The sequence below is a fragment of the Balaenoptera borealis genome (genome assembly GCF_965194805.1).
Source record: "Balaenoptera borealis genome assembly, chromosome: 10".
Taxonomy (NCBI): Eukaryota; Metazoa; Chordata; class Mammalia; order Artiodactyla; family Balaenopteridae; genus Balaenoptera; species Balaenoptera borealis.
In genome coordinates, this window is record NC_138874.1 from 8,663,418 (window position 1) to 8,689,305 (window position 25,888).

The 25,888-nt window shown below is 36.3% G+C and overlaps 1 protein-coding gene across 1 annotated transcript in view; it reads right to left on the reverse strand.

Moving 5' to 3' along the window:
• Positions 1–25,888, reverse strand: part of RYR2 (ryanodine receptor 2) — a 777,004-nt gene that overhangs the window by 531,271 nt on the left and 219,845 nt on the right. The gene's annotated exons all lie outside the window — the stretch shown is intronic.

The window sequence follows — 25,888 nt, forward strand, 5'->3', positions numbered from 1 at the left end:
ATCAGCAATATGATGGTAGATAGCCACTGAAAGAAAAAAAAATGAAATAAAACATGATGCTGTGAAACATCTAAGGTTAATTTCAGGGACCTCGAGCAGGAGAATTTCATTAAGTTAGAAACTGGAGTAGGTATCAGTAGTCTCCAAACCTTTCCTTGTACACTGTATATTACTTTCCTAATGCCGCTGTAACAAATTACCACACACTTAAGGCAATACAAATTTATTCTCTTACAGCCCTAGAGGTCAGAAATCTGAAACCACTGCGCTGAAGTCAAGACGCGAGCAAGGCTGGTTCTTCCTGGAGGCTCTGAAGGGAGAATCTGGTACCCTGCCTTTTCCAGCTTCTAGCGGCCACCTATGTTCCTCGGCTTGTGGCCCCTTCCTCCATCTCCAAAGCACATGACTCTAATATCCGCTTCAGTTTCCACATCCCCTTCTCCTCTTTTTTAGTCAAATCTCTCTGAGCCTCCCTCTTATGAGGACACTTGTGAATACAGTTAGAATTTACCAATATAATCCAGGGGCTTCCCTGGTGGCACAGTGGTTGAGAATCTGCCTGCCAATGCAGGGGACACAGGTTTGAGCCCTGGTCTGGGAAGATACCACATGCCGCGGAGCAACTTAGGCCCGTGAGCCACAACTACTGAGCCTGCGCGTCTGGAGCCTGTGCTCCGCAACAAGAGAGGCCGCGATAGTAAGAGGCCCGCGCACCGCGATGAAGAGTGGCCCCCGCTCGCCGCAACTGGAGAAAGCCCTCGCACAGAAACGAAGACCCAGACAGCCAAAAATAAATAAATTAATTAATTAATATAATCCAGGACAATCTCCTATCTCCAAGATCCTTAACTTGCATCTGAAAAGTCTCTTTTCCCATATAACGCATTCACAGCTTGCAGGGACTAGGAAGTGAATATTGGTGGCAGCAATTCAGCCTACCATATACTCTATAAGCAAATATTTTGAACATTTATTTGCAAAAAAGAGCATATTAAAATGATCTGTGTTCATCTCAGATCTGTACTCCAGTACTTACATATATTACAAAAGATTAAAAATGAAAATTAATATGATAAACAATATTTTCTATAAACTTTATTATAATTGTAATATAATAAATCATTTTTTGCTTGGGTTATGAATATAATGTGACTAAATATGCTTCATTATTTTTAAAACCTTAAGATTTAAACTTTGTGATACAATAATAGGAAGGCTGGTTTCAAGTTCAGTTTATCTCAATAATTTGTTTTAATGGCTTTTGAAACTGCAAAAGAAATGTCACAAACATGCACAGATCCAAATGGAAAAGGATTCTTATTCTTCATTCTAATCCACCAATTATAAAAGGATTTTGTTGAAATTCAGCTACTAACTCTCCATTTTGCCTGTTGTCAGTCGGTTCTTAAACTAATCACACAATGTTTTATTTTTATATTTTTAACAAATGGATTCAAATTTCACTTTACCTCATTATTTAAACAATTAGAAACTTTGGCATTCACGTTTTTTAAAGTCTGCTTATGTCAGAGATTATATACGTGACACATTTAGATCATTTTCAGCAATATACTGATGTAATTAAAAAACATACTCAAACATCCATTTTCAAAATGTTCTCTCCATGGTAAGATTACTTGGAAAACAGGTGCTTTTTCATTGTAAAAAATGTCACCTTCACCCTGGAAATACCTCCAAGGGAATATGCTATGAAAAGCTCCCAATCATCAATCACTGCAAGTCTGGAACAGTTAAATTTTTGTAAAATTAAACCTTCAAATTAAGTACTTGGACACAAAATTACAAGAAGACTGTCCCTGGTGTAGCCACTGCACATCTCATTTTAAAGTACTATTAAAGAACCTGCTATATAAAAAATAAATAAAATAAAATTCAAAAATAAATAAATAAATAAAGCACCATTAAGATTTTATATTCTGGCTCCAACTTCTTTGCTTCAATAGCTTGCTTAAGAAAGAAAGTGTGAATTCCATGCAAGGAGCTAATTCTGTGAACTTACCCAAGATTCTCATTTTATTTCTGGCCAAGCAGCCACTCCATTAGTGGTTATATCTGCCCATTTTCCTTCATGAACACCATCCTCATCCTAACCCAAATCCCTGCTTTTGCAAGAGACTTTTTCACTGTTGAGAACACAATCTTCTCTGTAATATTTCAAAATGTTTTTTAAAAGTAGCTCTTAAGCATTTTCATTATTGAAACAAAAATCAATGCAATTCTATGGCCCATCTCCCATGCTGCATAATAGTCCTAATACTTCTTTCACTTTTTATTCAGCAATGTTTTCCATATGTCTTCCAACAATATTTCCTAGCACAAAAATACATCTTTGTGTGTGACATGGTTTCCTAGTATTACTGATATTTCGGCCAGTTTTAAGATAATAAGTGTTTTTTCCCCCAGAATGTGACTTTTTGTCTTCCACTTTTAAAGAAGACACAATAAGAAGCTGCTAGATATTTTTCAGGGACATTGCAAGTCATGAAACTCAAACCTCATGATCTAAGTATTTAGTTTCCTTGTGCACATATGTAAAAATCTCACTAGGATATGTGCCTAGGAGTGAATATCTTAAATTATTGTACACACACCTTCAATTTTATTAAATAGCCACAGTTTTCCAGTATACATTCCTACCAGAGTTGGGTGGAAATTCCTATTGCTCCACATTCTCACCAACAATAATACTCCCAATCTGTGAAATGATGCTTCATTGTGCTTTTAATTTGTATCTCCCCAATTAATAATGAGGGTTGATAATGTTTCCATATTATAATGGTCCATTTGTATTTCCTTTTCTGTGAAATGCCTGTTCACTTGTATCTCTTTTTTTCTGTGGTCATCATTCACATAGATAGGAATAATCTATGTATTCTGGATACTTGTAGGTCTCAAATTTTATGTTTTGGTATGCAACAAACCAAATAATAAAACTAGGTTTTCCTTTGAGGGTCTATACTTTTTACTTTGTTGTTAAAATACATTTTCATAAAATATATGGCTCTTTAACGGTTGATATTATTCCCCTTTTCAGTTATATCTTTACATATGAATAACATACATATAAATAAATACCAAGAGAAAACCTTCATCCCTTTTATTTTGAAACTTGGTCCCAAGTTCCCCACACCTATAAATGCAAGATGACATAAGGTAATAGCCACGTAAATTTAGTGCATAGAAACATCTAGTAATAAGTAGCCTCTGAAACAGGCAGCACTTATGCATCTTCTGGACAATGAGTTTATGCACAGAGATTCAGAACAATCAGAGTGGAGAGTTTTCTCTTTTCTTAACAGCAGCTTACATTTGTGTAGCATGTTAGGTATTTTCAGTGTACTTTACATACTTTATATGATGCTCAAAATCATTATAACGGATGAGGTAAAGAAATTATTATTGCCACTTCAGAACTTAAAAAAATAAAGGAGGTGAAGGGATTTGCCTAAAATGGGAAAAGCTTGGAGGCAAGTCCAGGCCTCCTGCCCTCTAGGTCCAGGCTGCATCCCTCACCGTTCTACTTTCCAAGGTAAGGAATGAACACTGTCAAAGCTAAAGCGATGGCATTTTTTTTAAAGTGTGACTCATTGGTGCAGTCAGCTTGTACCTACTGCTTATAAAAGGATTATACTGTCCTCAGAAAGAACTCTATTGTAGAGCGAGGGCCGTGACAGGTGCAGAGAGAGAATTAGAGAACAGTCATCTGTATCCCTCCCACACCACTCATTTTCTACTAAGTCAAGCTTTGCCCTAAACACAGATCTCTTACCCCTCACAGAAGATTTACACAAAAAAGTAAAACACAGCTACGGTGGTCAGAATTACTGAATCATCTGAAAACTAGGGACATCTACTTAGATAAAAGATACTTAGATTTGGCCCCGTGAGTCTATGTTCCGAAGCAATGATAACCATATAAAGTAGAGCACACTCCAAATGTCTTTGAATCGCTGCCAAAACCGTTTTTAAGACCTGTAGACAAAGAACGTCGCCTACCATATCAGTAAACAAACGACGTTTCGACCATCAAGCCACCATCAAGCCACGAGTCACTGCAGCCACCCCCAGCTGTGCACCCTGAGGGGATTCAGGATGGAGAAAACAAGATACTGGCCCTAGACAGTTAAGGTGCATATCGAAGGAATGATTTCAATGAGCCCAGACTCTTACATCTTCCCAAAGTGCTAAATTCATTAACATGAGATGTCTGGTTTTTCTTTAGTTAACAGTAATCTTTTGACGTTCCAACTACCTGGTTTTTGTTGCAAAAACTCCTCTATATCCTGGCTCCTCCCTCACCTCTTTGGAACAGTCCCTCAGAGCTCTCTGAGAGGCTCTGCCTCCTGGGCTTAAGTCCTCAGCAAGTCCGCTGAATAAAACATAATTCTCAACTTTTAACTTTTTAATTTTTTTCAGTTGACAAACTGGAGAAGATCTCTCCTCGATATGGTTGCAAAGACTCTCATAATTTATATGATGGGCAAGAAAAAGTAAGGAACAGGTATATACGTATATTTAATATCACAAATGCATAAAGTTTTCAGGTTATGTAAACACAGCTCTTCTTTCAAAAATGAAATTTAAAAGGACAACCACAGTCATTTTCGTATGACTACATTTAAGAAAATGTTTAGTTATTAATGAATTAAACTCTTTGGAACTTTATTATAGTGATATTCACATTAGTCAAGGGTAGGAGGAAGACTCTCATTGTATCTTTTGGATTTTGTCCCAAGTAAATATATCAATTACTCAAAAAGTATATATAGTTCAAAACCCCTGTGTCTTATATCAAAATTCACTCCATATAGATTAAGAACATAAGAAAACATTGATAGATATTTTTATCATTATGTGGTAGGAAAGACTTCCTAAAGGCAGCAATATAAAGAACAAAATAGTTTACTAAACAGACTTTTAAAACTTCAGTTTAACAAAAACACTAAAAACAAAGCAATATGTTAACAAGAAAACTGGAAATTTTAATATACATATGATAGTGTGTGTTTGTGTATGTGTGTATATAGATGTTAGCTGTATACCAAAGAAGACAAATACTCTAATAGAAGAAAGGGCCAAGGATAGAAACAGGGAATTCACATAAACACAGCAAACATTAGAAATGGTCGACCTGATCAGTAGTAATCAAAGAAGTACAATTTTTCCAAAACAGAGAACTTCTGTCTTTCAGATTAGCAGACTTCTTATTTTAAGTAAAAATACCTGGAGTGGATGAGAATAGGAAAATGAATGCTCAGAAACACAGCTCATAGGACTGTAAACTATCCTGAAGGGTCATATGGCAGTAAATATCAAAAGTCCTAAAACGTATATGCCTTTAGCTTAGGAATTCCACTTCTAGTAACGTATTCTAAGAAAATAATTGAACACTGCCCAGAGATAGTTGTATGATGCGGATGTTCATTGCAGTGATGTTTATAACAGAAAAAAATAATTGAAAACAACACATAAATGATAGAGCTGGAATTTTAAGTGAAGGCCCTTCTTCCTTCAGTGTCTGTGCCCCTGATAGGCTAAGAGAATTGAATCTAAACTTAACAGTCTTCCTGTTACGTCCTAACCCTGTAGCAACCAACACACAATGCAGATACATACATTCTGAAGGAAACTAGCTGCCACCCTGTAGCAGGGGAACAAGCTGCATAACCAGGGGACCCTTGTTACCCAACACGATTAACCATCATGAATACAGTGAGACTTGTATTCTAATCCTCTCTTAGAATCTGTCAGTGTAATAAATGCACCTTGATCCAAATTCCTGGAGCTCTTAGTTAAGGGCTACACCCTTTTTGTATTTCTTACCATAACTGCAAGCCACACTGATACATTCTCTATCATATTAAAAAGTTGCATTAAGCTATTAAGCTGGTGATAAAGGAAATATATCAAATCTATCAAATGTATCAAAGTTTCTGATTTTTAATTCAGTGCTTACTAGTTTGACAACAGATAAACTTATCAATCAGTAAAATAAAAACTTTTGAGCAGAAGCTTGAGGCCTGATATTTTTAAAGACATATTATCAATTATCTTAACACTGAAAATTTCATGAATTAAGTAAAAACACATATAGCAATAATATATTTATATTATAGCAATAATACATTTGTATTTCCGTTAAACTATGCCTGGGTTAGAATGGTATGAGCCTCAATTTGTTGTTCAGAGAGCAGCTTCAAAGGATGGAATGACGACATTACTGACAAACAGAGAAATACACTCTAGCTTAAGATATTAGATTGATGGGCCTTAACAGGTGAGCCCACTGGTTTTATCACAAGCATTTTATCTCTGGACAAACTATCTAGGGTAATAGCTAGATTGCTTTTGTCTTTTGCCCTTGGAAAGACACAAAAGTCATCAGACTAGTCTATGTTTTATCAACTTCATTACTAAGAAATTGGTGCTATTTAATAATACCAGGAAAAAAATGTAAATGAGAAATTTTCTACTTGTAACTGGAGGCTCTGATTTTAGTAAAGACGGCTACTTAGCTTTTTAAAACATCTTAACTTGGACAGCTCTGGAATTATCTGGATTACAAATTCTTTCAAGCACTGAATTAATGCCCTTTCTACCATCTTTATTTACCTGTTTATTTTATTTTTAATTTTATTGGCATATAGTTGATTTACAACATTGTGTTAGTTTCAGATGTACAGCTTTATTAAATGGAGTTCCTGCAATATGCTCCACACAACTTCTTTGTCTTCAATTCTTTAAAAAATAGTATGCTACAAACAATATTTCTAATTCTCATGAAAATACAAAAAACTAAATATTCTAATATTTGCAACCTTGAGTTTTACAGGGATAAGAGGTGTGTATTTAGTTAAGGAAGATCTCAGGTGAGTATAAGGTAGAGAATAGCATTGGTATTTTTTCAGTCTCCAAGTAGAATTTTAATTATGACATTATAATTTAAAAACACTATTAATTATTCAATTCAATTTATCGGTGTTTAAAGACTATATGACAATTCACTGGTCACTACAAAGTTAGTTTATTTTAAATCAAAGCCATGTGTCACAAGCTACATTCTCATTCCCTGTAACATTTATAGGTTCATTACTTGTTCCCTTGGGGGAACAGAAGTTCTTACCAATTCAATTCCACAAACATTTAGTGAGTAATTACTATGTGCCAGGAACTCTAGTTTTCCATTAAATTTACTTCTATTATTATAAGACAGTTATAAAGACTTGGTTACAACTTGGACTGATTGGCAGAAAACTCAACAGACTTCACTGGTGCCATGATGTCCTCAGCATTGAGAGAATAATGCTGAAACTCTCCAATAAGCTCGTGTTTATTTTATCAAAAATGTGGAAAAGTCACATGTATCCCTGTCGTCATCAATTAATTCTCTACCATCCCTATAACTACTAGCTGATGACTAACTGTTAAGGGCATTATCTGAAAAATTAGGAGAGAAGCACTTTGTCTAACACAGCACTGAAGATCTCATTTTCTTTTGTGAATTGCCAATAACTCATAACAGTCAGTGAACATACAGGATCACTGAGAAGTTTACAGTGCAACAGGGTTACACTCAATATATTACCAACAAGGGTATCATTTAAGCCTCATCCATTTTTAGAAATAAGAGATCAGACAAATACTAAAATTAACATATACCTACATGTCAACTGGGATACAAAAGGAAGTACAGCTGACCCTCTTTCCCAAACAGCCGTGTTTAGTAGACTAAGAGATTGCAGAAAATTAAAGGAGTTCAATAATAATCAAAGGGGAAAAACACTAACTAACGTAACCAGATTGCCAGTCAGGCAGAGAAATTCTAATGGCTCTGTTAGTGATGACTCAAACTTCCCTTAACCGAAACAACAGGGAAGAAACCTCTTAAATATCCACTGTCCATATATCATTTTGTTACAATCTCTCAGCAATCTTCAGTAAGCCTCCCCTATGTGATAGCGCTTCCCTATATTACAGCCAAGGCAGAGAAAGTGCTTCTTGTCAGGTGACTTGTTCAAATCCAAAGAGAGAGGAAGTGAAAACCCTCACCTAAAATCTGGGTCTCCCAAAGTCAAGCGCAACACTTCCTCTCCTCCACCTTGCAGATGTGAATGCCACGAGTCAACTGTATTCTTCAACTTGAGAAATAAAAGCGAGAGCTGGCATCTCAGCAAAGGAAATTATTTTCCAAACATTATTCCAGGTTAGACCTTTGGTTTGTGCTTTGTGCTTGGTTTGTTCTAGCAATTTAAAACACATTATGAATTTGTCCACAGCTCCACAGCCCTTAGCATAATTAAAACCCATTAGTTTGGTTCACAGTATAATAATTAGTTTGGTTCACCACGTGTGCTGTGAAAACATATTCACCTAAAAGCTCCTAGGAGGACATTAAATATTCACAACCCTCAATAAAAACTTAGCAGAACATGTCAAAGTATAAAACTTTTTATTAGCAGACGTTGTAACTCACCACTCAGGAATACTATACTTAGGTTCAGCCAGTACTATCTTATGACTCTGAACTATTACTGGTGGGAAAAGTATCTGGGGTGCCTCAGAAAACCTTTCCTGGCTCAGAAGGCCACTACACCAAGTGTCATTACAGCGCTGAGAATTCTCTATTGCAGAGTTCTGAAAGAAGCTGCATGTTCAAAGACCCACCCTAACCTAATAATGTTATTTCGTATCATTCTTTCTCTTTATTATTAACCTTTCCTGACTCAAATCTTACACTTTTCTTCTTCTACACTCAAATCGGGTAAGTTTCATCCCCAGCTCCTTTCCTCCAGCAAAAGGTCACCTTCTGAAAGCCACACTGGAGTAAAAACATTCCGATCAATGATAACAATTCCACCAGCAGAATAAAGAGGAGGAAATACAAAAGTCAATAGCATTTTAAGAATTTAAGCTAAGACTAACGCTGAGTTTGGAGCAAAATCTATGTAGATCTATGTAATAAAAACCAAAACTCTAAGAACTGTACTTTAAGTGTTCACGATTTTCAGCAACAGAAGTATCTCAGCACATTCATACAAATGTTGAATAGTTTATCAGAGACACACATATAAGACACAAAAACAAGATAAAAGCGACTCTTACAAAAATATTTTTTCCTTCCACATATATGTGAAATTATCCTCATTCACCCTGTTATGTTGCTGCAGTGGCACTGGTCTCTTGGGGCTGATGGAAGCCCCAATGAAAACAGAATGAAGCCAATCAAGCCAAGATTAAGAATTCTGATTCCCTAAGAAGATTAGGAGAATCTGAAAACAAAACTAAAAATAACACTGTGTCATCCAGTCACATATTACATCTGCAAAGCTTAGGCCAATGGTTCTTTTTTTTTTTTTTTTCTTCCTGGTCATAGACCTCATTGTTAACCTGTTGAAAAATGGATATATTCATAATTGTGGCTACAGCTTCCAAGGATTGTAAGTCCTCATAGGTCAGCCCTGGATGATTAGAATCCTTGTTAGAAACCATGTATCCCTGAGGTCAGGAACCTCACTTTCATCTTTCTATACCAGCACTCAGCATTGCGCCTGCGTCCATCAGGCAGCAGAGCTGACGAATGAGAATGTGTGTCCGTAGTCAAGCGACCACAAAGAATAATTTGACTGGTTAAGGGAATGAAGCACTTGCTTCTGAAGGAATAAATGATTCAAATGCATCAGAAGCATCACTGTTTATATATATATAAGTATATGTACATATATGTATTTGTGCATATATATGTATATATGTGTGTGTGTATACATATATACACACATGCACACACATAAAGAAAAAAACCTGACCTTTTAAAGGAATCCAAATACTAAACTTATATTTGAGTGCTTCCAATATATGATGAATACTCTTTCACATGTGAAATTCTCGACATGAGTTCCAGAATACCTTTATTAAAACTAAGAAACTTCAAAATTGAAGGTATTCAGGGAGGCTACAGTGCTTCAAACTTACTCTGAATCAAGCCATTACTATATACGCCCAGTTGATGTGATTCTTCTAAAAATTCTTTAAAATTGTTTGAAATACTTATTCTTCCTAGGTTTTAGAAGTGCACCCAAGTCTTAAGCCTAACAGCCATCTTTATCATACTTTTCTGAGGGGAGGCTATTACAAAAATGGTGGATGGTGATTTTAACTTCTATGGAAGTCATTACTCAGCATTAAAACACACCAAAGACTTTATGCCTTACCTGTTCCTGCAGTTTGTTACGGCAGAGCACAAAGATTACCTCCAGCCCCCCTTCAACTATTTAAATCTACAGACCAGCCTCACGGCTTTGTCTTCTTTTATTCGTTTGCCTCCTTTTCTTTACACATCAATCTTCTTCCCCCTCTCAAGTATTTCTATTTCTGGGATGGAGTTTTCTATTAGTTTCTTTTCTCTTTCTTCTCCCACATAGGAAATAGGACTATAATTATATCTTTTATCATTTTTTTTGACAACTGCTTTGTTCCTTTTATATTCCTTACTTTTTCCAAATATGACTCTCTTTTTTTTATTTTTAATTTCCAAAGGTGTGATTTTATTTTTGTGTTCATCATGCACTTTTCAACTTCTGCAGCAACAAAACAGACCTACCACTAAAAGTCAACTGTATACGGCATTTACATTTTAGTCCCCTATGACTTTGTGCATTATTAAACTCACGGACCATTCTTCTAGTTTATTTAGACAATAAAGATTCCAAGAAAGATTTTTATATTCTTAGAAGACAAAAAAACTGTCTCCTTTGCTGAGCCATTCTTTTCAGATCTATTCTTAATGTTGGAAGTACTTGCCCTGAGCCCCCTGCTCTTCTGTATTCACAAATTTCCCCCAGAGGATTCTCAGCCAAACCCATGGTTTTGAATACAGTATATCCCCTGCATATGAACCTTCAAGTTGTGAACTTTCAAAGATGCAAACCTGTGTTCGCAGGTCCAATCAGGCAAGTCAGTTCACATGTCTGGTGTACATTGTCACGTGCATGCATCCTCTGTAAGTGGTTGTGCTTTTGTGTACTTTACTGTACAGTACTGAATAGAGTACAGTAGAACAGTATCTTTATTTCTTGCCTGTTCACTCGATGCCAACCCCTGTATGCCAGCTGTTGTACTGTACTACTGCACTTCTCAAGGTATTATACTGTAAGATTAAAAATGTCTTCCGGGGCTTCCCTGGTGGCACAGTGGTTGAGAATCTGCCTGCCAATGCAGGGGACACGGGTTCGAGCCCTGGTCTGGGAAGATCCCACATGCCACGGAGCAACTAAGCCCGTGAGCCACAACTACTGAGCCTGCACGTCTGGAGCCTGTGCTCCGCAACAAGAGAGGCCGCGATAGTGAGAGGCCCACGCACCGCGATGAAGAGTGGCCCCCGCTTGCCGCAACTAGAGAAAGCCCTCGCACAGAAACGAAGACCCAACACGGCAATCAATCAATCAATCAATCAATCAATCAATCAATAAATAAAATTTTTTAAAAATTGTTTTCCTTATTTTTTGTGTTTGTTTGTCTATTATGTATTATCTGTGTGAAAAGTATTATAGACCTATTACAGTACAGTACTATATAGGCTAACTTTGTTGCACTTACTGTACCATAATATAACCCAATGACTCTCAAATCTACGTCGTTAGACCTGACCTCTCCTTAGGACTCCAGGCTGATATTAAGCTGCTTATTTGATGTCTCTACTTGATGTCATAAACCCAGCACAGTCAAAATAGGACTCAATATTAATGTCTTCCTTTCTCTATGCCTTCCACCCATCTTCCTCATCTCAACGATATACTCAAATCCCAAAATCCGTGATTCCTCTTCTTCCCTTACCTCTCAAACCCAACGCAATAAAGATCCTGAATCCAATTACTCCTATTGCCTTTACCACCCCAGTTTAAGCTTCTGTCATTTGTTTTCTCTAATCCTTTCTCCACGTGCAACTGGTACAAACATTAGAAACATAAATCATGGAACACACTTGCTTACAACCATCCAGTAGCTTTCTATTGAACTTAAAACCCAAATCTCATTCCCTAGCTTGCAAAGCCCTTGATGATCTGGCCCTTGCCTATCTCTCTGACCTCATCTCATGTCACTTACCCACTTCACCTGTTAGATTCCAACCATGCTAGCCTCTTTCTGTCCTCAGAACAATCCATGCTCATTCCCACCTTCAAGTCCTCACACCATCTCTTCTATCTGCCTACAATGCTCCTTCCTCTACACGTCCAACAGCTGGTTCCTTCTGGTTATTCGGCAGAGAGGCCTTCTATGACCAAAGCAATCGAATGGGGTCACCCTACCGTTTACCACCACCTTATGCTCCACAGTATGCCTCACTAATTGTTAACCGAATTATTTATCTTCTGTCTTCATTCACTAGAATGAAACATCACAAGATGATGAACTCCATCTCATTCAGTGTCTATCACCATGATTTTGGACATTGCTTAGCACATAGTAGGCACTCAATAAAGTGTTTATTAAATGAATTAAGTTAAAGAATTAACTTTAAACACAACAAAACTCTATGAATTTCACGGCATTGATTTTTTTCCCCTTTTTACAGAAAGTTACCACATTTACTAAAAGATCAAGTAAACATTCATTTTAGACAATTTTCATGGAAATGTTAGGCAATAAAGAATGTTAAAATATTACATTACAATGTTTAGAATACTCCAGAAATTACAGTACCTCCAAAACCTACATGGTGGTAATTATACATGAGAAACTATTGCATTTTCAATAATTAATTAAAATGCAAATAACCCATACTTCAATGTCTCTTCACGTTATCTAAAACATCACATTTTATGTTTAAGGAATTGAATCTCAACTTTATGTGAATTTTGCTGGCAGTGTGAAATATACCACCAAGATCTGCTATGGTTTTTTCCCAAATTTTCTGGACCCCATCCCTCTTGAACCAATACAGATTAGATTTTTCATTACATGATACTTAAGATGACTGTAAGAAGTAACACTCCTGCCCTTCTTCTGGCTTTTCTGCCTCCATTTTTATCCCAAACACTATAAGTACAAGTTTTAAAGGAACATTTTATTTAGGTAATTTCCATGTCCCCCTCAAAAAAAAAAAACAACCAAACCCATACGCTTTAATACTATTTCACTAACTCTTCTCACAAAGACGTTATGCCCTAGGTTAATCAACGCTTCTTGAAATCTCCAACACATAATTCACTGATTGCCAATCTGTGGGCGTGCAATTAGGGATGATAAAAAAAAAAAAGTGAAACCACCCCACATTCCTAAAGCATGTCTGATACTGAATAATTACTCATCTTGAAAGTGAATGCTTATATGTGTGTGTGTGTATATGAATTGCATATACTATTTTAAAATTTGATTAATCAAAGACAACATTTTATTTAAATATTCAATAGTGTTTCTGAACTCACAGTAGTATTTTTAGTCATGTTCCATTTTCGCAACAGACACCAAACGTACAACTACTATGATGTTAAAGTCCTGAAAGGTTTTTGAACTTTAAAGGGGGCTCCATAGTTTAAGTTCTATTACAGTTTATTTCATTAATTAAACTCAGTACAAACACTCTGCTGACAACCCGTGTGCCTGCTACACCAAAGCAAGACCAACACACGCTGCCTTAGAAGTCTCCTTAATAAAGTAAGCTTTTCTGATGATCAGCCCCTACACACCTGAAACATTAATATGCCACCAATTGCAACCAACTAAGGTAAATAATATGTATATTTTAATTCAAGTCACTGTTTACTCATCAAATATTAAGCAAGTAAGAAAAAAGTATTAAAGTTATTCCTAAAAGCCTCTATTACTTTACTCTCATGGGTCTGAAAGTTGCTAACACTACACTCATTAGCACTGATGGAAAATTACTGGAGAGTACCTCTTAAACAAAAATGAACAAAACAATTTTTAAACATGAATTGAAACGAAATTTTAGCACACAGGGATCATTTCTTATGTTTAGATATATAAGGAGACCCATCATCATACCGTACTAGTAAGTTTACTACCTTAACTTCTTGATTTTAAACTATTTAACTTATCGCTTACCAATATTATCTATTTCAGTTTATTCAACAGAAATAAAAATGAGAGAGTCAATGCGGTGAACTCCTTGAGTAAATAATAATGAAAGGCAATATATTCAATGGATATAAGATGTCAATATTTTAAAAGCCGTATCTCAGAAGTTGATTCCATTCAAAAACCATTCCAAATGTGTTCAATTATCCTTAGAAAACTGACTTAAACCTTAAAAATGTATCTCACACTGTAAGTAAGCTGGGTATTTATGAGAAATGAGTCTATTAGAACAGTTCTGTGTTTGCCCGAAGAGCAAACCCAAAGATAACTCAAACACATGTAAGTATTATTTCCTTCTGGGGGGTGAACTATCCTCTATGTAGCTCTAATAAATATGCTTTCTGTATAGCCATGGTCTACTAATCTCTAAGTTCTTCCCCAAAATAACTACACTTATCCTTCAGGGTCTGACTTAGGGATCACTTTACCCAAAACCCTAAGATTGAGCAAGGTAACCTTCCCGTAGGTTCCATCAGCATCTTGTACTGGACCTTAAACAGTGCTTATGACATGTAAATAAAGATTGACTTCCTGTCTCCACACCAGGCATGAAAGCTCAACAGCAGCAGGGATCATGTATTATTCACCACTTGATCCCAAGAGCCTAAAACTTACTAAATGCTCAATTAATATTTGTTGAATTGATTAACAAACTGATCAAAAACTCACAGAACACATATGAAATTTGAAAGAGGGAGGTGGGTCCTTCTTCCTAACTGAAAACTAGTAAATATCCAAAATGAGTCAAACTCTGTTGCTTCTGAAAATATAAAATCTACAACACTGTTTATAGGTTATGCTGACTCAATTAATTTTAGGAGAAAGAAACTCTTCTGTAAACCTATCCAAACTCATTTTTAGAATCTATTCACACTGAATTTTCTGTAGTGATGGAAAATAACTGAATGGCATGCTAATTTGTAATAACAGAAATAATAATAGTAAACAGTAAAAACCACTGGTTACATTTACTGTGCATTTACCATGGACGCTGTTCAAAGAACTTTTTATTTATCTCATACTATCATTATAACGACAGCATAAGGTAAGTACAATTATCTCACACATTCCACAGCTAAAGATACTGAGAAACAGGCATTATGCTAATAATAGTCCATGGGCACATACCGAGTAAATGTCACATGGGTATAAATACCATTTTGGTATTTTTTGATGCTATCAAATTGATTCTCTTTGCCAAACAAGGCAAACACAAACCTTTAATCTGTTTTTTATGGTAACTATTTATAAAATCTATTTTCTACTCTTTCTATCACTTTAATATCCTCTGGTATTTTTTGACAGATATAATGCTAGCAAATGGAGAGTACGTATAAAAATTACACAGTTCTAAAATATTATATTCAGGTTACTTAACACATCCTAAAGTGTTGTTTCCCTTTTCAAAATATTAGCCAAACACTGACAATACATATTCAGTGATGAGGCTGTCACTCTCTACAAATCTACAACATCTTTGTACATGTTTATGTATTAACCAGTTTTGTTACAATTTCTATTATTATGTATGTGTTTGGCCAAAGAATACAATCTTTTTATTCTGTTCTTCCCTCATGTCTTGTCAGTAAGACTGACGTTTTCACCAGAGGTTTCATGCGTCCATTTTACATTTGGTTCCACATGTCTTATTATTTCTGAAACTATTGTGAATAACTTTCTTCTATTAAATTTTCTAGTTGGTTTTGCAAGAATATAGTGATATTAGTGTATATCAATCTTATATCCAAAAACTTTGCTGAATGATCTTATTACTCCTAATAATTAATCTGCAGATTCTCTTAGATTTCCCCTGTAGACAGACATATTATTCTCTCTATATATTGACAGTTCGGTTTCTTTCTCAGCCGAGCCCCAATACTGCCATGAACTATCTCTATAACTTGGAGCGAGTCACTAAGATTCACTTTGTTCATTTATAAAATTAAATGATTGAGCCAGGAGATCTTTAAACAAAAACCTTCAAAATTCTAAATTTCCTAAATTATATTACACTATATACACTTAGAATACCATGTTATATTCTGTCCCACCCTGTACCCAACCCAGTTCCTTTTGACTGTGATCCTCTAAACGGCAGTAAGCCTAATCTATAGTTTCAGCCCAAGTGGCAAAAGCACATACTACTTACTCAACAGACACGCGAGCCCTCAAATTTCCCAGCTCCCTTACAGTTAGATCAGACCATTAGCTCTGAGCAATTAGCTGTAAGCAGAGATGACGTGTCTCCTTGGGAACAAAAGACCCAGAAAAGGAAGTTTGTTCTCCATACTCTTTTCTTCCCCTGCCATGGTATTTAAAGTCATTCTAGACATGGAATGTTAGTTACCTGGGGCTCCTGAGTGACCACCTGGAGTAGGACCCCCTAACCAGTGGTGGACATGTGAACATGTACACAAATTAAATCACTGAGACTTCGGGGTTCATATTTTTTTCTTACAAAAGCATAACTTAGCTTATCCTGACTAACCCAGGATGGCAAATCAGTTTCATTTCAGGTGCAGACTGATTGGTAGTAGCTTCTGGGAATTGAAAAAAATATTGAGAAACTTTGGGAAAATTAGAAGGGAATGCCATGCACAGTCAATAGCTCCATAAGTGTGGGAGACTGGGTGAATCCTGAACCCCGACTTAGGTCATATGTTTTATGCAAATTGAGGCTTATGAACTAAAAGACTGGTGGTAAACTTCAGTTACTAGTGGCTTGAAAAGTAAGTCCAAACCGCAGCTGGTTACTTCTCATAGCTGCAGTATATTTCTCTAGTACAAACACCCTTAGCTTATCTCCATTCCTATATTCCTGTTCACCAAGTTGACTATCTTACCCCTACACTAAACCCTGAATTACGATCATTTCCAGTCAAGCAATTTCTGCTGCAGGCTTTTAAGGCATAACCTTGAGAATGTAAATCTAACAAGACAAAATATTATCATTCACAACATCAAATCCCAGATTCATTACTTGAGTGTTTACTGATCATTCTCAAAATGTTCTGGCTACGAATCAAGCATCATTTTCCATAAGCTGTTTTCTAATGAAGAACTTCAGAAATACAAAATGGTATGAAAGGATTATAATAAACACCCATGTTTCAACAGCCAGCTAAAAAATAAATTATTACATACACAGATGAAGTGAACCAGGTACCCAGCCCTGATTTTATTCTGTTCGTTCCCCTGAAGGAGTTATAACCATTCTGCTGAATTTAATATTTATCATTCAAGGGCATTTTTTCAGAATTTTACTACCGATGTCTATATTCTAATACTAATTCCAGAATTGTTTTTCATATTGTAACATGATATAAATGGTATCATACTGTATATGTCCATCCGTAATTTTTTATGTTTGCCCAACATTATATTCCTGGGATTTATTCTTGTTGATAAGTATGGTTATAGTTTCACTGTATGCAGTATAGTTACCGTGTTTGAAATTGATACAATTTAAGTATCAATTTCCCTACTGACAAAATCGAGAGTTTTTTGTTTTGTTTTGTTATTTAGGTGGAGTTTATTTTTTAGAGCCGTTTTAGGTTCAGAGCAAAATGGAGAAGGCACAGAGTTTCCATATTACCCCCCAACACACACAGCTGTCCCTGACCAGAGCAGTACACTTGTTACAATCAGGGAACCTACACTGAAACATTAGATTATCACCCAAAGCCCATAATTAGCACATTAGAGTTGACTCTTGATGCTGTACAGTCTATGGGTTTTGACAAATGTACAATGATTTGTATCCACCATTATTGTATCACACAGAATAGTTCTGTTAGGGAACTGTTGACCAAAACTGCCCGCCTCGGCCAGGCACAATGATACCCACTTACATGAGTCGTCTCACAACTGCAGGTCCCAATGAGAAACATGGTGCTGCCACCGAAATCTAAGTGGAAGAATTCAGGAGGGGCCAAAAGGAGGGAGGAGACGCCAGCCCATAATAAGTCCTGCCAAACTCCTAGAATCCTTTGCTCTGGAATCCACGTTGGCTGAGAGATGCGCGCATCACCAGGAAAGACCCTGAGTCAGACCAAATATGGGCCAAGCAAGAGGACTGGCCAGAAAACCCAGAAACTCACCCTATTACCAGAAAACCTGAGACTGTGAGCCACGTGGCAGAGCAGTTCTCCTGGATTCCTTTACCCTCCTGCTCTCTGCCCAGGCGCCCCTTTCCAATAAAGTCTTTTGCTTTGTCAGCATGTGTGTCTCCTCAGACGCATTTCTGAGTGTTAGACAAGAGCCCACTCTCGGGCCCTGGAAGATGTCCCCCTTCGTGCAACAGTTTCCCTGCCCTAAAAACCCTCTGTGCTGCACCTATTCATCCCACCCTTCCCATAACGCCTGGCAAACACTGATCTTTTTACTGTCTCCATAGTTTTGCCTTTTCCAGAGTGTCATATAGTTGGAATCCTACAGTAGGTAGCCCTTTCAGATTAGCTTTATCCTTTACAGAAAATAGTAAATTACTAATGAAAGTTCACGGTACCAATTCCATTGTCAATCGGTGTTAAGGTTAAGCATCATTATGGTCACAAATATGAATATTTACTCTGGTAACATGGAAAACATTAAATTAACTTCCTTGAAGCAGGAAGACTATGTCTGTGCATTCTTTGGAAGATACAATAAGATAAAAAAAAAAAAAGCCAAATGAATTGGTGCACTGTCAAAATAGATACATCAATATTAATCAAGTCATTGGTCCAAAGAAGGAAAGTCAGTTAAAATCAGCCAATATTTATTAATCATCTGCTTCCTTCAAAAACGTACTATGCACTTGAGATATAAGATGAATGGGATGTTGCCTCCGCCTGCAGGTGTTTTCCTGGTAATTATTTCATAACAGTTTCAAAAAGTAAATGTAAAGGGTCATGTGATTTTGCAGCAAGAGGTACAGTAGAAGAAGGAATTCACTATGCCTGAATGAGAGAGAGAGAGAGGGAGGCGAGGGGAGAGGAGAAGTGGATAGGAAGAGAAAGGGGGAGGGAGGGAAGGAAAGAGAAAGGAAGGGAGAAAAAAAGAGAGAGGTATCTGTTCAGGGAGGAGGGGACGCAAATAAATGCAGGAGGGCTTCACAAAGGAAGGCAAATTTGACAGCTGCCTAAAGGATGAACAGGCTTCCTTTAGGTGAAGAATTACGCGAGGATGTTCCAGGGAAAAAGAGAACAGAGCTTATTCAAAGGCAAGCTGTCTTCCAGCAAACTCAATCAGGCTGGACTGATTACACCTCCAGGGAAGTTTATGTGTGTCTACATATACAAATCAGTAGGAAATGACAAAGATTCGCTCTTTGACCAAACTCTCCCCAGGAGCCTCTAAATCCTCTTTTCAACTAGGTCTCAACCTTGGCCTATAAAAACCAAAGACTCTCAACAAAGATGATTTTGTTCATCCCTGTCCCCCGCCAAACTCACATTAAGAGACATAAGCATGAACATAGTTTCTAATGGCTCAAGGCCACAACCCTAATATAACTCTAGCCCCCGCTGAAAGGGCCTCCATAAGAAAGCTCAAGGCCACCAAAAGTACTTTGTTCTAGCCAACACCTGCAACAGGCCCCACCAACCTCTCTTAGAGCATTTACTAAAAGGCCATACAACTGTGAATCCTTCCTCTGTCCCTTTCCTATATACTAATATCTCCTACAACTCAAGAGTATCTTTCTCAAGTACCTGAAAGCTATTCCTTTGAAATGTAATCATCAGGAAGGATGGCACCCCTGTCTCCCAGTCTCCCCAGGAGAACAGAATCCTAACTTCAATACTTGCCAGTTAGCAGACACAGCTGGCCTAATCGATATTTATATCGACCAATCCTTTGCAATTTTTCCCTTCCCTGACCCTACTGAGTCCCCATGTGGCCCCCCTCCCTATTCCCTCATTCTCCTCTTAAAATACCCAGTAAAGTCTGTACGAATTGACATTGAGTTCAGTTCATGCTGGGCTCTCTTCTCTACTGCAATAGTATATTCCTGATTACCATCTGTCCTGACCATTTTAACTAGTGTCTGGCTTTGCTCATCTTTAGTAGTAATAGAGGATGAAATAACGCAATCCACCATTCTAAAGCATTCAGTAGCTCTCCTTATCTTTCAAATATAGTTGTGCTAGTTGCATGGCATTTGAAGCCCTGCCGCAAGCCCAAAAGAACACTTGGGAATTCCCAGGCACTGACAAATGCTTCTTCTTCTCCATCCTTCGTCCTGGTCCTCCTTCTGATATGCACCCTTCCACATCACACTCTATTTATCTACATTTATATTATACGCATTTATTCTTTCATTCATTCATATGTCAAACACATTCATTAACTTATTAATCACCATCTGTCAAGGAGTCCCACTCAAACGCCACGCCTCTACATTCCTAAAACTTCACTATTAGCTCCACCCAGAGTATTCTTTCCCAACTAGAGAACAGGGTGAGTACATCTAACCTGCAGGCAGAACATTTTTCTTCTATAGTATCTTTGATTATTGCTCTTATAGTATTTGTTCTAGCTTCTCCTTTAGGAATATAATATTTTCCACATGTTTTATGAGGGAGAGACACACTATAGTCCATGGGCCAAATCTGGTCCACTGTCTGTTTCTGTACAGCCCATGAACTAAGAGTGCCTTTAACCTTTTTTAATGGTTAAAAATATCACAAGAAGTAATATTTTATAAACATAAAAATAAGAAATTCAAATTTCAGTGTCCATAAACACAGGTTTTTTTTTGTGACACAGCCATGCTCATTTGTTTACATACTGCCTATGGCTGTTCTCATGCCACGATGTTTCAAGAACTGAGTAGTTCTAACAACAACAACAAAAAATTTGATTCACAAAGCAGAAAGTATTTATAGAAAAAGTGTGCCAACCCCTGTATTAGGTAACCATTTGCTGCAGTGTGTTCACTCCAGTGATGGTTAAATCATACTCTCAGATCTAGAAAAAAAGATGGTGTGCAAGACCTTTTTTTTTTTTTTTAAAAACAGGCATTCACTCAATTCAGCTCTGATCTTCTAACTTAGCAGCTTCTCCTTCCCGAGCCTATACTTCCACAATCCTGTTCCTATCTCCGCATATGCCTTTACTACTTTGAGAGGACTAACGCTTCCAAAATGCACTGGGTCATCGCCAGCTTCCTGCCTACCAAGGCCCATGCCATTTGTTGGGACTCTGAGTGATGGGACAGAGTGGTGGAGGGTACAAAGAACTGCTTGTTCACACTATGCTTGTTAGCACAGCCCGTGGGTCAGAGGCAGAGAGGTTCGATGGACTGAAGCGCCTGCCAATCTTTCCTTAGTGTTTGAGGTAAACCTGTGTGTATCAGAGGTGAACTCCAGGTAGGCTTTTCTCCAACTGGTTCCATCTACCTTATAATTAGTGGATATCTCTCCCAGATTTTAGATTCAATTGTTTTTCAGTCTAAGATTTCAGTGTTTTCTTAAGTTTTCATTTCATTTTGAGACACACTGACCAGAAGCTCATCTTTGACTACAATGAGAATTTCTTTAAAATCTTTACAATATTCCAAGAACGAGTCTTTAGCTCCTAAGACAATTTATTGATGCTGTATTATTCAAGTATTCCATAAAATGCTTCCTCCTTTGGGGATTTCAATTATGTTATCTTTATCCTTTCAAGTCACCACCCTTTCCTAACTGGGTAAGCAGCATCAATATGTGTTTAAAACACTGAAGAATTATTTCCACACAACTTATAAATTATAATTTAACAAACAGTTCCATTCTGGCCAATAGAATGATCTGCCAAAAATTGTTAGACATTTTCTTTTAACTTTTCAGTTTTATCAGAACTTTAAGTAAGCAATCATTTATTCTTTATAGACTAGACAGTCATACATTATTAGGGTACTTCCTTTCTGCCACGCCTACCACGTACTTTGTTTTCCTCTTAATGTATTGGGGAAAAAATAATTATATAACTAAAACACAAGGATTCTGAGAAACAAATAATGCTATTGATAATTTATGTTCTTTCCCAAACACATTGGTCTTTCTTTTACCTCCCTTTTGCCCAAAATTCTGTGAAAGTCACAATGAATAAATAGAACAACAAAACGGCAATAATGTTAATATTTATCTTCTATAATTGTTTTATTACTTCAATTAATTTTTATGAAAAACACTGAGAAAGCATCTGATATTTAAAACGTTTTATAAACTTGATTTTTAAAGTGAATCTTTCTTACATCATCCAGCATTTATCTTATACTGACATTTTTATTATTCAAAAATTCTCACTTGAATAAGAAGAGCAGTTCATCTGGAATATCACAACTATTATGCATCATTAATATACTAATGCATTATTTATGATGGTGAATAATATCCTGAAATGAGAAGTCACTGAAGATAAAATATTGCTCTATCATGTTCCATTATGGGAAGATATACTTTTAATTAAAGTGATGCCAAGAAATTGGAAGAAAAAGAAAGAGTTCTTGATATTGTTCTACCTAAAAGGCTCAACTTCCTTTTTGGAGGCCTAATAAAAATCAACAGTGTTGTTTTATAGGTACGGTAAGTATGGACCAGTCTTAGAAATATAGAATCATTGGAGTGTTGGGCTGAAACAAATCTTAAAAATCCTCTTACTATATCTGTCCTGAGTCCACAAAAAGAGTAGTACCAGAAAATTATATGTGTAGCAATAAGATCATTAAACAAGAATCCTACTTTTTTAGTGAATTTTCTTTTTTGAGGGACCACTCCATTACTATTGATAAATGATTGGCCTAAGACAATCATTGGTCCCCTTTCGAACTTAATGTAAACTTGAGTTTGTATGTGTGTAGGTATGTATGTGTGCACAAGCATCATTCCATATATGTGTATCTTTCAGTGTACGTTCTAACTGGTCTGCATATATGAAGGCTGTTGGTACACTGATTTTATAACTCACTGTTCCATAGATGTCTCTCATAAGTCCATTTTTGGTAGTTTTTCCACTGACTCATTTGGTAGTCTTAGAACATATAATCAGATCATCTGCAACTAGAGATGCTTTACCTCTTCACATCCAAACTTAAGTCTCTATGTCTAATAACACTGGCTTGTCCCTCCAACACACATGCACAGCAGAGATACTGAACATCCATCTTTAACTTATGTCCAATTCAAGCAACTAGTGGATGGGGATATAGGTATACATATAGCTGATTCACGTTGTTGTACAGCAGAAACTAATACAACATTGTAAAGCAATTATACTCCAATAAAACACACAGATGGACCTAGAGATGATCATACTAAATGAAGTATGTCAGACAGAGAAAGACAAATATCATATGATATCACTTATATGTGGAATAAAAAAATTATACAAATAAACTTATCTGCAAAACAGAAACAGACTCACAGACACAGAAAACAAACTTACGGTTACCAGAGGGGAAAGGGTAGGGGAGGGATAAATTAGGAAATTGGAATTAACAGATACATACTGGGGCTTCCCTGGTGGCGCAGTGGTTAAGAATCCGCCTTAAGTGACTAAGCCCGTGCGCCGCAACTACTGAGCCTGTGCTCTAGAGCCCGTGAGCCACAACTACTGAAGCCCACACGCCTAGAGCCCGTGCTCCACAAGACAAGCCACCGCAACTAGAAGCCCGCGCACCGCAACGAAGAGTAGCCCCCACTCGCTTCAACTGGAAAAAGCCCGCACACAGCAACGAAGACCCAACGCAGCCAAAAATAAATAAATAAAATGAATAAATTTATTAAAAAAAAAAAACAGATAGATACATACTACTGTATTTTAAATTGATAAACAACAAGGGCCTACTATATAGCATAGGGAACTACATTCAATATCTTATAATAACCTGTAATGGAAAAGAATCTGAAAAAGAATATGTATATACATATTCATACACATATATATGTACATATATATAGGAGGTATAACTGAATCATTTTGCTGTACACCTGAAACATTGTAAATCAACTATACTTCAATTAAAACGTAAAAGGAATTAGTGTCTACTCCAAATAGATATATAAAATTCACCATGTTAACTATTTTAAAGTGTGTAATTCAGTGACATTTAGCACATTCACAATGTGGTGCGACCATCACCACTAACTAGCTACAAAATATATTCATCATCCCAAAAGGAAATCATGGACCCATTAAGCAATCACCCTCCATTAAACCCCTGGCAACTGCTAATCCACTTTATGTCTCTACGGATTTGCCTATTCTGGATATTTCATATAGATAAAAACCATACAATATGCAAAAATAAACAAACCACTAGTGTCCCACCCCCGGTAAATAAGGTGCTGACTTTTGAACTGAAGTGTGCAAGTGTGTGTGTGTGTGTGTGTGTGTGTGTGTGCACGTGCATTTGTAAAATAAATGTTAAGGAGCTATCCATCAATTCCTATTTTATTATTTTTTGAAACACTGATAGATTTTAAATTTTGTCAAGAGAATTTTCCCTACCTTCAGGGACGTCTAAAGAATTTTTCTCCTTAGCTCTACTAATATGAAGAACTATACTAACGGATATTTTGGTATTGAGCCCCTCTTGGATTCCTGGAATAAACCCCACTTGGTCATGAGGTATATTTTAATGCAACATTGTTTTCTGTTAAAACATATTTTATTTTGGAATTGTGTATCAATATTCCCAAGTAAAATTGTTCTATAATTTTCCAAAATAATTTTTTAAGATTTTGGAATCCATATTATACTAACTCAATGAAATAAATTTGGAAGTTTTCCTTCTTTTCCTATATTTGGAATAATTTAAGCTGCATAGTTAAGTAGAGGTTTATTTGACCCTGGTACAATTCTTGTCAGGAAATTCTTTTATTACTTTATTTTATGACAATTAGTCTGTTTAGACTTTCTGGAGTATACTTAATTTTTCTACAGAATGATTCATTTCATGAAGATTTCCAAATCTACCTGCATATAATTGAGCAAATGGTCCCTTAGGATTTAATTTACTGTGCTGTGACTGTTTTCCCTTTTGTACCCTTATGTAACTTCTAATACATAAGAATATTTGTACTTTCTCCCGTTTTCTTAGTTTGTTGAATTTTTTCAAAGAACCAATTTTTAAATTAACTCATCAATTTCCTTTTTATCTTTATTAATTCTATCCTGTTGCTTTCTTTTGTTTACTTCGTTATTCTTCTAGTTTTTTATCTGCTTGTTTAATCCATTTATTTTCTTTTTAATTTTTATTAATACACGCATTTAATGCTAAAAATTTTCTCCTGATAACTTCCTTAGATATGCCCACATATTCTAAAACATCATGTATTCATTTTCATTATGTTCAAGAAATTCTTCCATTTTATTTGATATTTCTCCTTTGACCTAACATTTACTTAATAGTGTGCTTTGTAAATTTCAGATAGAAATAGTTTCTTAATAGTTTATGGCCTTTGTATACAAAGTCAGGTTGGCTAAATCTTTGACACATATTTTCTTTCCCTAAGTTTCTTAATATGTTACTCCATTTTCATTTGGCATAAAGCGTTGGTCTTAAAAATAAGTATCATGACAATCTGACTTTCCTTCCTTTAAAAGTGACTTGGTCTTTTTGCCTGGGTTCAAAAGATTTTTTTTCTTTACCTTTAAACTCCAATAGCTTTACTATGATTATCTGTCTGGGCCAACTAAGAAGGTGATTTTCTATGCAGGCACTATGCGTTTTCAATGTGTGGTTTCAGGCAAGTGTTCTTGAGCTTTGGTTTTCTTCCCAGGGTCATTTATTATAAGTGCATTC